At 42.8% G+C, this 12,483-nt stretch overlaps 1 long non-coding RNA gene across 2 annotated transcripts; it reads right to left on the bottom strand.

The window, feature by feature from the left end:
- Positions 1 to 4,376: 4,376 nt before the first annotated feature.
- LOC134082088 (uncharacterized) lies at positions 4,377 to 11,018 on the bottom strand. Of its 2 annotated transcripts, none has more exons than XR_009939565.1 (3): positions 10,853 to 11,018; positions 7,946 to 8,098; positions 4,377 to 5,146 (listed from the first exon to the last, which is right to left on the bottom strand). It is a non-coding gene; the product is annotated as an uncharacterized LOC134082088 (long non-coding RNA). The 2 variants fall into 2 exon arrangements; XR_009939564.1 differs by having other exon boundaries at positions 4,377 to 5,149; positions 10,853 to 11,001.
- Positions 11,019 to 12,483: the final 1,465 nt, after the last annotated feature.

The following is a 12,483-nucleotide window of genomic DNA, read 5'->3' as shown; positions in this document are numbered from 1 at the left end:
GTGCAAAAGTGAATTGATCATGCCCCACTGCTAGCATTCCTAATGAGACCAAACTACGCAGACAACATAAAGCTGACCTAGAATGCGGAGTCTGCTCCATTCATGAGCGTTTGTTAATCATTAATAAGCACAGGCCATGAAAAATGTAGACCTTCAGATGGGGCACGGGGAGGGGGAAAAAAAGGAAAAAAATCAATTACAAAAACACAGCCGAGTTTCCTTTGTTGTGCGTGCAAAAAGTCAGGCTCTCTGCTGCTGCTCGCCAATAAATCACAGAGGCTTAAATCTCAGAGAGAAAGAGAGAGAGAGGAGGCAAGACCCTTCGGAGCGCCTGCCCAAACATCAGAGTAGCCTGTGAACAGGCATTAAAGCTGCTTAACGCTCGCACCGCCGTCCACAGCCCTCTCTGTGCAGCCCCGAAGAGTCAGCAGGTCGAAACCGATTGGCGGCACTCCGGAGGAAAAATGGTCATGGGCCATTACAGATGGGGGGAACTGCACTTGGTTGGTAGTCATTCCCCATTCTGGGCAGTCATGGCTGGGGAAATATGTCCATTGTGGAGCGTACATCTCCCTGGACACAATATGTCAATAATGTTAGAGACGAAGATTTCAAGCAGCAAAACAATAGATATTGAAAGACACATACAGCACGTACAAACACATACAGTACACTCACACAGAGTTGAGGCCTGCCTCTCTTTATCAATCTCTCTCTTTCTCTCTCTCCCACACACACACACACACACACACACACACACACACACACACACACACACACACACACACACACACACACACACACACACACACACACACACACACACACACACACACACACACACACACACACACACACACACACACACACACACACACACACAAAACAGATAGAACAAGAAAGTGAATGAGAGAGAGAGACATGTTTTTCCACTAGAAGAAGCCCTTGGTGGAGAGAGCTACTTGGCTCCCTTTCGCATTACTAGGAAATATTACCAATTTAGAGACCGTATAGGATTTGGACATCGCCTATGGGAGAGCGACTGATTGTGAGCTTATCTGCTGGACAGTGGAGATTGGTTCTCTTATTCTCATTCTCCCCATCTGTAATGCATTTTTAGCTCGCAATTTGCCTGCCTTTGCTTAAGATTCCCTTTGCGTCCTCTCAGGCAGAAATTGTAAGCTTCCCAAGAACAGGAACACTGTTGGCCTCAGTGATGATAATTCCCGACGTGTCGGAGTTAACCCCTGCCGTGTGTGCTGCCACGTCCCTTTTCCGGTTAAGTATTTTAAGAAATGGCAAAAACTCGAGGCAACCCTTGAACCTTGGAAACACAATTCCCCGCCGAGGTAAGTCGGCGAGCAACAGATGAAAGGGCACTGTCGTGCATTTTGACCTGAATTTTAATGGCCAGGCGAGTTCGTCCAAAGCTTTGATCCTCGCTCGATTTTTGCAACCGTGCTCCGTGTCTCCTGGATGTAGTCGTTTGGCGCACCTTTGTTCCACATCCGTCCCGCAGACAGCTGCAGAGGAGGCCGAGCGCGATCGGAATGCAGGACATCGTCTCTCATTCCTGGGCGCTTCTGAAAATCGGTGGGACCGGGTCATATATTTCAGAGCAGACACACGACAGGGATTTTTATAGTTACCGTCAGTTGTAGCACATTAATATTGATTTGGTATTTAGATGAGTGATGGTGCTTTGCATGTTTCATTCATCAGGCCCCCGGTGTGTGTTTCGATGAAATGAGTGCTCACACACTCACTTTATGCCCAGTCCTGGCTCTATCCTTCACCAGAGGACAGTGACCGCTGGCCGGTTGGTTCTGTATACTGGGCAGTGTTTATGGTTTCAATTTACACCCTTTTAAGTAGAGGCATTGATTTGAATTCTAATTAAAAACAATGTTATAAATTCTGAATAACCTGACCGCTTGCTGGCTTATGAGCAAATATTGTTAAGCTCCGATATCACAAGCTCACAGTGTTACCTGCATACTCTATCCATCTTGTGGAGTCATAACAATCTCCAAGCTCATTCTAGCATTTTAAAGTCCACAACCTGAACATTTAATATCTACTTCTGAGAAGAGAGAAATAAAACGGTTATTGGATCATTTAAATACATAGCAATTTGCAATACATATCCAAGTAAACAAAATAAATGCAATATGAAGGGTTGTGATCTGAGAGTGCCTTGATACCTTGATATATTGATATCAGTTAGAAAAGATCCCAAAGTACAGTAGACCAATTCCCTGGACACCTGCAGTTCATTTTCAATTTTCAAGGGTTGAGTGTCCAGACGGATTATCCGGAGCAAATTCAGTTCCCTCTCAGGCTCCTCTGGTTCATCACTGGGCTTGTACTTAGCCACACCCCATGACAAATGACAGAAATGATTTGCCACTTTAATTGGGCACAGTGCAAATTGAACAACTGCAGGTAATTTTCATTGCCATGCATGTCCCTGGACCTCATACAGTTAGACAATAACTCTTCGCTCAGTGTGTCCACTCCGCATTCCTTAGCCAGGTTGTGATTCAAGGAAGACCCTCGTCACTCTCAAATCAGACATGATATGTAGCCATGGAAACACTCTCTCATCATGGGCTCATTTCCTTTTGGGTACTCACACTCTTCTCCTCTCTTCTCTTCTCCTCTCTTCTCTTCTCTCTCTCTCTCTCTCTCTTTTTTTCTCTTATGCCTTGTTTTCCCATCGTCCTTCAGTGCAGAAAGTGCAAGAAAATTGAACTCCCATTTTACTCTGAAATGAAAAGAGAATACATGAACACTTTACTAGAAGAGTAAACACATGCGCACACACACACACGCCAGATGAGTGAATGCTGTTCCCTCCATCACCTCTAAGGCTAGAGGTTGCTTTTTCAGAAAGGACTGTCTTCTATCATTACGTTACCTCAACACAGTGAGTACTAACACCTGGTCTCCTTAAGAGCCACAAATGAATGCTCCAGCTTTGTTCACCGGCAGCGGTCCAGCAATTCACCGCGGTGACTGTGTCCTGACAAGAACCTTTATGGTCATGTATTGACAGAATAACTTGTGGTCACAGTGTTGACTCCAGATAGAGAGTGGTAATTCTCCTCAGGCTTTTTTTCCTGGGCGAGCTGAATACATTGTGCTGTTTAGCCCGAGGAAGTTCGAAGAGAGGAGGGCGAAGAGGAAAGAGAAAAAAAAAATCGCACCATGACCAATCTGAAAGGCGGATAGCGGAATGTCATTTTACGGGGGAAATCCGCGCGTGCTTAAATGCACTGAGAAAGTTCTTTCACATCCTTCGGAGCATTGCAATCCATTTTTATCCAGGCCTTTGAAGCCTTCCACTCCTGCTGCGAACCCTGGCCATCACTTTAAGTTAGAGAATCCCTCTCTAATTTGGAGCTTTACAGTCAATAGTGTCGAGATATGGCATTTTGTCAGACCTGAAGAAAGCGGAGTGTAAATGTGTGTGTGTGTGTGTGTGTGTGTGTGTGTGTGTGTGTGTGTGTGTGTGTGTGTGTGTGTGTCTGTGTGAGCCTGTGTCTGTCTGTGTGTGTGTTTGTGAGAGCATGAGCATGTGTGTGAGAGTGTGTGTGTGTGAGAGAGAGAGAGAGAGAGAGAGAGAGAGAGAGAGAGAGAGAGTGTGTGTGTGTGTGTGTGTGTGTGCATCTTGCAGTGTTTCGTTGTTTGCTGGAAGTCCTTGTGGCAGAACAGACTGAACTTCTTTTATTTGCTTATGTGCTCTCTTCCACTCCGCTGTAGTTAAACTCTGGCTGAGACACCTCAGTTTGTCAACATAGTTCAAGTGAGGCTTTTACAGCTACATATGTGTTTGCGTCTGTGTGTGTGTGTGTGTGTGTGTGTGTGTGTGTGTGTGTGTGTGTGTGTGTGTGTGTGTTTGCGTCTGTGTGTGTGTGTGTGTGTGTGTGTGTGTGTGTGTGTGTGTGTGTGTGTGTGTGTGTGTGTGTGTCTGTGTTTGTGTGTATATTTGCCTTTGTGCTAGCATGCTTCTTATTCATCCCTGCAGATATCCCATCCGCCAGATGCATCCAGAGAAGACATAATGTGGTATAGCCGTGGCTTAGTTACATCAGCATAACTGCAGCCAAGTCTACAGGAGCGAGAGTAGTGCTCCCTGAGAAATACAGATCATTTAAAAACACAAAGGATTGCTGCCGTGAGCAGAATTTCAACTAGCCCCCAATTAATACAACAATTTATAAACAAGATGGGGAAAAAACACCTCCAAGTAACACAGCAATAAACTAACTTTAATCTCCAGAGCCCAAAACGAGTCATCCTCCCTAGAAATCCAAAGTACTGTAAAGATCTCCAAGCTTTAGCAACAGCTGTTGGTTGGAAGGATCTAGTGGGGGAGATAGTTTTTTTGGAAAACATGAAGCAAAATTTCAAATGATCTGATGAAATAATCCACTCTGTTGTTAAAATTGTCCATTAGTTGAATTAAACATCTATTTTTAAACAAATAATACATCTTTAATACTGGATGGTGGTGAAGGAAAGGAGAACTGTGAGGCTCAACCTGCTTCTGGAGGTGAAAAGAAAACCTTGACAGATTTTATAAAAATTAAAATGTGCCTTAAATAATCCAGGTGTGTTAAACAGAAATCTCCTTTTTAACATAAATGGATGGACCTGAGATCAAATTAATTAATCAAGTTGGAAAAGGAGACTCACCGTAATACTATTAAAGTGCCAGGAAAATGAGAGATAGAAAGAGAGAGAGAGAGAGAGAGAGAGAGAGAGAGCACAAGGTTCAATTTAATGATAAAGGCATTACAAAGCAGATAAATGGATTGATAGACTCCCCATTCTCTGAAATGTAAATCACAGGCACGTTCATCGGCTATGCAGAGATGATGGGTGCTGATCTGGTCTTCCTTGGAGAGAAAGGGATACTTGAAGGAGTAAGAGATGAGGATGGTTACACAAGCTTAAGAGCTGCCGGCGGCCAGGGAAAAGGCCCATCCATCTGCGGGTCCAGCCTCCCGGGCCCCCTCCGCATCCGCAGACTTATCAGGGGAGCTCATCTCCCTCTCATGTCTGGGTGGCTCAGACCCTCCTGCACAGGCCGATAAGCTCCCAGTCAGGTGTGGTGGTCGGAGGCTTCAGCTATACCGCGCTTCTAGTCAAAAGAGAGAGAGAGAGAGAGAGAGAGAGAGAGAGAGAGAGAGAGAGAGAGAGAGAGAGAAAAAAAAAAGAAACTTTTTGTGACGTGTTTTCTCTCCTCGTATGTTTCTTCGGGCAGGCGTTAACATTTACCCAGTTTTTTTTTTGTGTGGATCCGACAGGGTGCGGATCTAGTCATCGATAAACTTGGCTTTTTATAGCGAGGCACTTTTTCTGGAGGCATCTTTAAGGGTCGAGGGCGGTTTGCAAGGTGAGTGTATTTGTGAGCTCAGATTTGAGGTGGGTTGGGGACAAATGTCACAGAGTTAAATTTATCATTCAGTATTTCTGGAGTCAGTCCACAATAAACCGCTGGTCTAATAGACATGCTATTTCAAGTATTTCTTTCCTATAGTTAGCTGGTATGTATTTACACCAATTATTATGATAAGTATATGATTTTATTTGACTGGAAGTGGGGTGAGATTGGGCATGTGAGTGGATAAACTTGGGCAATATCATAAAATGTATGTTATGTACTGGCACTTAATTAGGTATTGGTAGGTATTTCGATAAATAAAAATAATTTTCTTTTGTTCAAGCCTTACGAATCAGTGTAAAAATTCTGTGGAGTTGTGGTGTCTTGATTGGCTCCTTCGTAATGGTCATGCTTATAGCTTATTTCTCTGACAACAGTGGCTTTCTTGGGCATACATTCAGCCCCGTAACAGCAGTTACCTATGTCATTACACACACACACACACACACACACACACACACACACACACACACACACACACACACACACACACACACACACACGTTATACAATATGTTTACGGGGAGAATTATTATCCACTGTTCTTCTCTGATCTTCACAAAGCACAGTAATCAGTAATCAGCTGCATCAGTAATTGGCCTGGCTCCATCTTCAGCATTATTATCTTAGAAACATTTTTCTATACAACCTCTTCTGTAGAATACGCTTTTATGTCAATGGGTAGGCCTACTTAAAAAAGAAATTATTGACACTGCAAACCCTGGGGGAGCTAACCAAGGGATGCAACATGCATGATATGAGTAAAATGAACAGAATATGTCATTCAGCATCAAGAAACTAGCTAACTAATTGTGTTAAACATGTCTGTGGGTAGTTTCACAATCATTAAACAATTTAGTCAGGCATCCAATTTTTCCAATCTTTGGAGGATAAAGCGTTTCTTAATGGCAATCAATCATGCATAACACTCAATATTCAATATCACCATACTGGCAGCGTGATGGAAAAAAATTCAACAAGTGTAGATTATTTCTAACAATGTAAGGTTAAATGCATACAGTTCAGTATGAACAATATTTGTAGGGTTCATTATCATGTCTTGTGTTCACACAGGATTGGATATTTTTTTCTAGAATATTCACCATGAGTTGCAATGGACAACATTTTCTCCACTGATGTTGTAATGGTTTCTGGAAAATCTTGTTGGTAGCCTGTTGCCAATCTGACAGTTGCATATTTGAGATAATTCCTCTGCTGAGCCAGTCCAACCTGTTAAGCTACAGATTGATGTTAAATTTGTGTCTGACAGAATTTTGGCCTACATTTCAAATGCATGCTGTTTCTGTAAAAAATCTGCAAGTTCTGCTCTTTTTAGACATTTGACATTTTTGACAGAATGTTCTAATGCGTTCTATTTTTTTGCTGACATTGAAATTTGATAAATACATCGTGTATTTTCAGAATAAAACCCAGTTTTAGAGTGAGAAAAGTGTGAAAGAGGGACTTCATGTTGTATTTGTTAGGGGTCCAAGCAGTGAAGCTGCTGTTTTTTTAAGGATATACACTTCTTGCCTAAAAGTGGTTGGGCACTTGGTATGCAAGTTCAAATCTTAGCAGCGACCTCTCTCAATTCTAATGACCTGTCCACATTCACCACGGCTTTCATGTTTAGGACCATATCTGAGATCAGGAATATTTAATGTTCTTTTTTCCTTGTGGTCAGTGGAAGTTCCTGAATGCCAAGCCAGCCTTCCCCTTCCATTACCAAATTTCCCCACCATTTTAAAACGACAGTCCATCAGATTCTCTTGAAATTTGATACACAACATCTACAGACCATGGTGCACCGTGCTGATTTTTGAGTTGTTACCCCGTTTGAGAGATAATACATGAGGACATGGTCCATTATGACTCTATTGCCAATATCTTCTCATGTAAAGGTCCAATTATCCAAAGTTGGTGCACACAATCAGCAAAACATTCTTTGAACACACACTAAATTTAACAAACTTCTGTACGGAACACTATAACTGCTATTTGTATTGTTTTTCTCATTAGGATTGTATTGCCTGTATCTTCTCATGTAAAGATCCAGTTTTATCCACTTGGTCCACTCAATCACCACAACATTGTTTGGATGCATACCACATTTCAACCACAAACAACAACAACTAGTGTTTTTCTGTATAACTATGCCTGTCTCTGAGCAAAAGTCAGTCTGTCTCTGAGCAAGAGTCAGGGTTATGATCACTGATAGACTTGTTTAACACATACAATAAATATATATAGTATAAATATGGTTATAGTTAAGGTTATAGTTATGGACATATACAATCATACAGCATTGGCTGCATTGGGAGATAAAACTGTCACGTCATCAGGCAATGATGATGTGAGTCTAGTGTGCAGGTATTGTTTGATTATTTACTTTCACAATAATTTAATTGAGACAAGTGAAAGTTTTGAAAGTAAACACGTCAGTCATGGTGTTAATTAAGGCTGGGGCAGAAGGGTTCAATCCCAAAATCTCACCATCAGTCAAGACTTGGCCTTCAATTTGGTCCCACTGGCATGAGAAGCAGTGCTGGGCCGGCACTGAAGATGGACATCAGACTGCTGCCAGGGCTCCAGCTCTGGCACGGGTCCCCTGCCTCTCCCAAGGTGCAGGCAGCAGAATGTGAGGAACTGGCCAAAGGATGGGGCAAAGATGGCAACGATGAGGCACTCAAGTGCATCAGGGCTACCAAATAACTGGAGATTTGACATACTGTAAGTGTGATGTGCAACAGAGTTAGCCCAACAGCTAGCTCCAATTACTGAAAGACGCTTTAGAACAATTAATCACACAAACAGAGTTTGTGAGGTAAATGTAGGATTTACAGCATATTGACTGACTAAAAAGCTACTGTTCTATTTACTTTACATTACACTGCAACCGAAACTATGTGATATACTATGTACAATAACAAGCCTGGCCAGTAACCATGGCATCAGCACTGAAGTGCGGCAACAAGACAAAACTTGTTGCATCATGAAGTCAAAACTAGATTATTTATATAGCACAGTTCATACACAGAGGTCATTCAATGTGTTATATGAACAAAAGCAAACAGTAATAGCAAGTAAAGGCATAGAATAGAGGGAAAGAATAGTACTTAAAAGCAAAAAAGGGCAATAGTTTCAAGATGTTTAAAAAGTAATAATTAAAATACATGGAATAATTAAAAAACAACTAATTACTGTAACACCGGCAATCATTTAACCTGTGTGCTTTATAGTGTCCTATCAGCCAACAACTTAACTCAGCGATAGTGATCCTAGTCAAACAGCCTGTGAGCATCAGGCTTTTTCATATTCTACTGATCAAAGCCCATTTAATTTTTCAAATGCCCCCGCCCTACTCACTCCAATCCTTCTCTGTGAGCCTTCAAAATCTGAGTGCTTTTGTGAGCTTGAAGCCATTCCTTTGACGTTGCATCCTGTGAAATGCGTAACCTCACGCGATTGATCATAAATGACCATTTTTATCACAGTGGGTGCCCCAAACTGACCACCCGTCATGTCCTGGGAGACTGATCAGAATGCGGGGTGCTTTGTTCATGCACTAGTTGATTTGTTAACTGCTTCAAATATTGCCTCTTTCAAATTTATGATCCAGAAAGAAATGGCATTAAAATAATTTTGCATTAAATAGATGCAATTTCAGGGGAATAATGTTGACAGCAGCAACACACACACACAAACACACACAAACACACACAAACACACACAAACACACACACACACACACACACACACACACACAAAACCTACAAAAATGATCCCTTGGAACTCTGAATTATGTTTAGACATAATTAATAGGTTCTCCTTATCCCTCTCCGAATAGCTGAGGTAAAAACTCATGCCATAAGCACAAATGGAGTATGCTAGAAACTGAGTTGGCAATCAGTGCACTGTTGAGTAAATAGAATAAGCAAGGTGAAATCAGCAAAAGCCAAAAAGTCAAAAGCCCTTCGCCTTTGTCAGCAGGTACAGCCAAGAAGGGGGGCATCCAACAAAACACGTCCCTGCACTGCAGGCTCATCCCTGGGGAGCAACGTAACCCATCAGGCTTAAGCCGAAAGATGCATTTATATGATTAAAAAAAAAGTTCCATGCCACTCAAGATAGAACTATTTTCTTTTTAACTGACACACATTTTTCATGCCACAGACTTTTGGTGAGGGTGAAGAATCTTGAGGATGGGTGGATGTAAACAGTGAGGGTGAAGGATCTTGAGGATGGGAGAATGTATACGAACCATTTTCCTCTCAAATTGCCTCTGAGCTCCCTGTTGCACACATTTAGTATTGATGGTTAGCAGGGATGTGGTGAAGGCTACATTTCAGAAATATTTAATATTTCAGAAAGAGTTTATCTACCTCTCAAAAGAGTTTATTCAGCTTTCAAAAAACACATTGTATTATCCACATTCACCAATGTACACTCATCAACACTCTAGGATCCATGTAGCCCAATACCACTGGTATTGTTATAAACACTGGACAATAACCTCCACCATCATCATGTTCTGAATGCCTTTTAAAGAATAAATAAATTAATAAATAAAAAAATTACACATTCCACATGTCACAGTCCACCTCATCCTGATCACCGAATTCGTAGTTTACCCACCTCTTTTTTAACACTACATCCCTGGTGGTTAGCGACTAACGAGAACAAAGCAAAATGAATAAATGAATATGGTGACTGAGTTCCTCCAAAGACATGTAAGAAGCCCTAATCTAAGCAACAGGAAGTGAAGCGTACCTCTGCTGTAGGTAACTGATAGATCCCCCACAGGGGGGTCTTTGGCCTATTAAGCTTGGCGCATGACGTGAGCTAAGCTACAGCTCTTCTTAGCCATGATGGTGGTATTTACTCTAGCAGCTAAATTGCTCGAGCTCCTTTGCCTCCTTTTTCAGTTACAGAACAATTTCCCATTCATCTCTTCAAGGCCACTGAGAGGGCAGCAAGCCATCTTCATACAAAGTAGCAAAAGGTGTGATGTTGAAATGAAACAGAATTTCCCTTTTGAAGGCAAAAAGGGGTATATTCATCTGCAATCTATGCTAATAATTGAGGAGATGTGAAGTGGTTATACCTTCATCACTTTCTCTTTCTGTTCTATTGCTAATTTCCTTCCCCCCTATAGGCTTCCAAATGGAGATCTAGAGTGGGACTACGCATGTGCTATAGGCTATGCGGCGGCATATACACCCCTGCTCTCTGTAAAGGATTCTTGTCTTCATGTTCATATGAAGCCAGTCATTATAGTCATTTTCCATCCACACCAAAGAGAACATTATTTTTCCACAGTGCGGGCAGCGATCATAACGGCATGATTCATACTTCTATTGCTTAGGCAAATTGGCATAAAAATCCCATTTAGTTAAATACCTTTCCAGTCCCCCTCTCACGCCATACACCATAATACTTCTCGTGTCTAGCAGAGAACAGGGCGAACTCACAGAGGCGTGTGTGTGGTCACCTTACTGAAGGGAGGATTATAATATCCTCGGGATACACTCCAGCCTACAGAAAAAACATCCGCGACGATGGCGCGTCTGGCAATGTCCCCGTCTGGTCCACTCCACAAGGAGTATTGATTTTGAACACGAGGTCGAGCGCAGCAAAAAAAAATCTGTTGATCTGATGACTGCAATGCATGGGCAAACAAATGAGCAAATAGACCAGATGCCAGAAGCACCGCAGGAAGTCCATTAACCCGCCCACAGCTCAGATCATACTTTTTTGCAATCAAAATGTTTGAGCAGTGATAGCTCATGAGGCTTAATTCCAAGCCCTTTTGGCACTGCATAATTGTATAATCATCAAATTACTTCATCAGTATAAAAACTAAAGAAAGATTTCAAATCACAGAGCGCGAGGCATATGGGCCTCTCTTCGGGAGCTTAGCATTCACACTGTGCAGCAAAAGAAATCCTGATAAGTCATTCATCCTTGTTGTATTCGTCAGGGCCAGTACTTAGGGGGGGGGGGGGGGGGGGGGCTTATGTGATCACTGTGACTGTGATCATGCTTTTTTTTTCCCTTATGAAGACCTTGAAATGCCCTTAAATATAATTACTTCATGCCAAAGAAAAACATTGATTTTGATGGCGACTGCGATACCATTTAACTTGCTGCCAATAGAGAGATGTGGTGATGCCCTGCAAACACATTCCATTCAGACATACAGTACATGGGAATATGTGGAGACTCATCTACCTCAGAGAAAGCAAATCAACCTCTGGCTGAAGGAGGGAAGAGAGCAAAGGGCGTGTGGGAATTGACCAATTTTCTCGACAAGGAACGAGGTTGTGTGTGTGTGTGTGTGTGTGTGTGTTGGGGGGGGATTATTCCCATGTTGCCCTGGAGGCACAGTGGAGCCGCTGACACTCGGGACAAATTTACAGGCGTCTTGGCCTTGAAGTGGTCCAAGTGGCCTGTCTAAATCTCCCCCCTCAGAAGCTCGGTTTTGGTCAAGCGCTGACACCTCGGATGACTCAGTGAAAACAACACAAAAAAAAGATTTAAAAAAAAAAACAGGCCAACCCAACAGTCCTTTGTAGGCCACGGCGGTGAAACTGGCCCCCTCGCTGTGACACACCAAATGGCCACTTCACTTGCAAGCTGTCGCTTGCCTACCCAAGGCAGTTTAATGGTAGTGGTGGTCATACTGAATAAAACATTTCTACTTATCAGAGGTGGTCATTTCAGGCCATCCTCCCCCCCTACTTGAGACAGGGGAGCACATCACCTGGCTCAGCACAGTTGATTTATAAGGAGTGTGCTTCATGTTCAAGAGCTGCTCGACCAGGGTCGGGGGTTGGTGGTGATTGGGTGGGTGGGTGGGGGGGGGGGGGCATCATGGTCATACAGTCCTCCCAGGACATCTGTCTGGGGAACACTAACTCACGCTGGCAATATGACACCGACTATAATTATTCTTGACAGGGTAGGTTACCTGGTGTCATAAGACCACCTACACACACCACACACATCCGCTGATGGGGGTGGAGGGGGGC

Source organism: Sardina pilchardus, chromosome 6 (genome assembly GCF_963854185.1).
Source record: "Sardina pilchardus chromosome 6, fSarPil1.1, whole genome shotgun sequence".
Taxonomy (NCBI): Eukaryota; Metazoa; Chordata; class Actinopteri; order Clupeiformes; family Clupeidae; genus Sardina; species Sardina pilchardus.
Note: the sequence above shows the minus strand (reverse complement) of the source record. Positions and strands in the feature narration are given on the sequence as shown.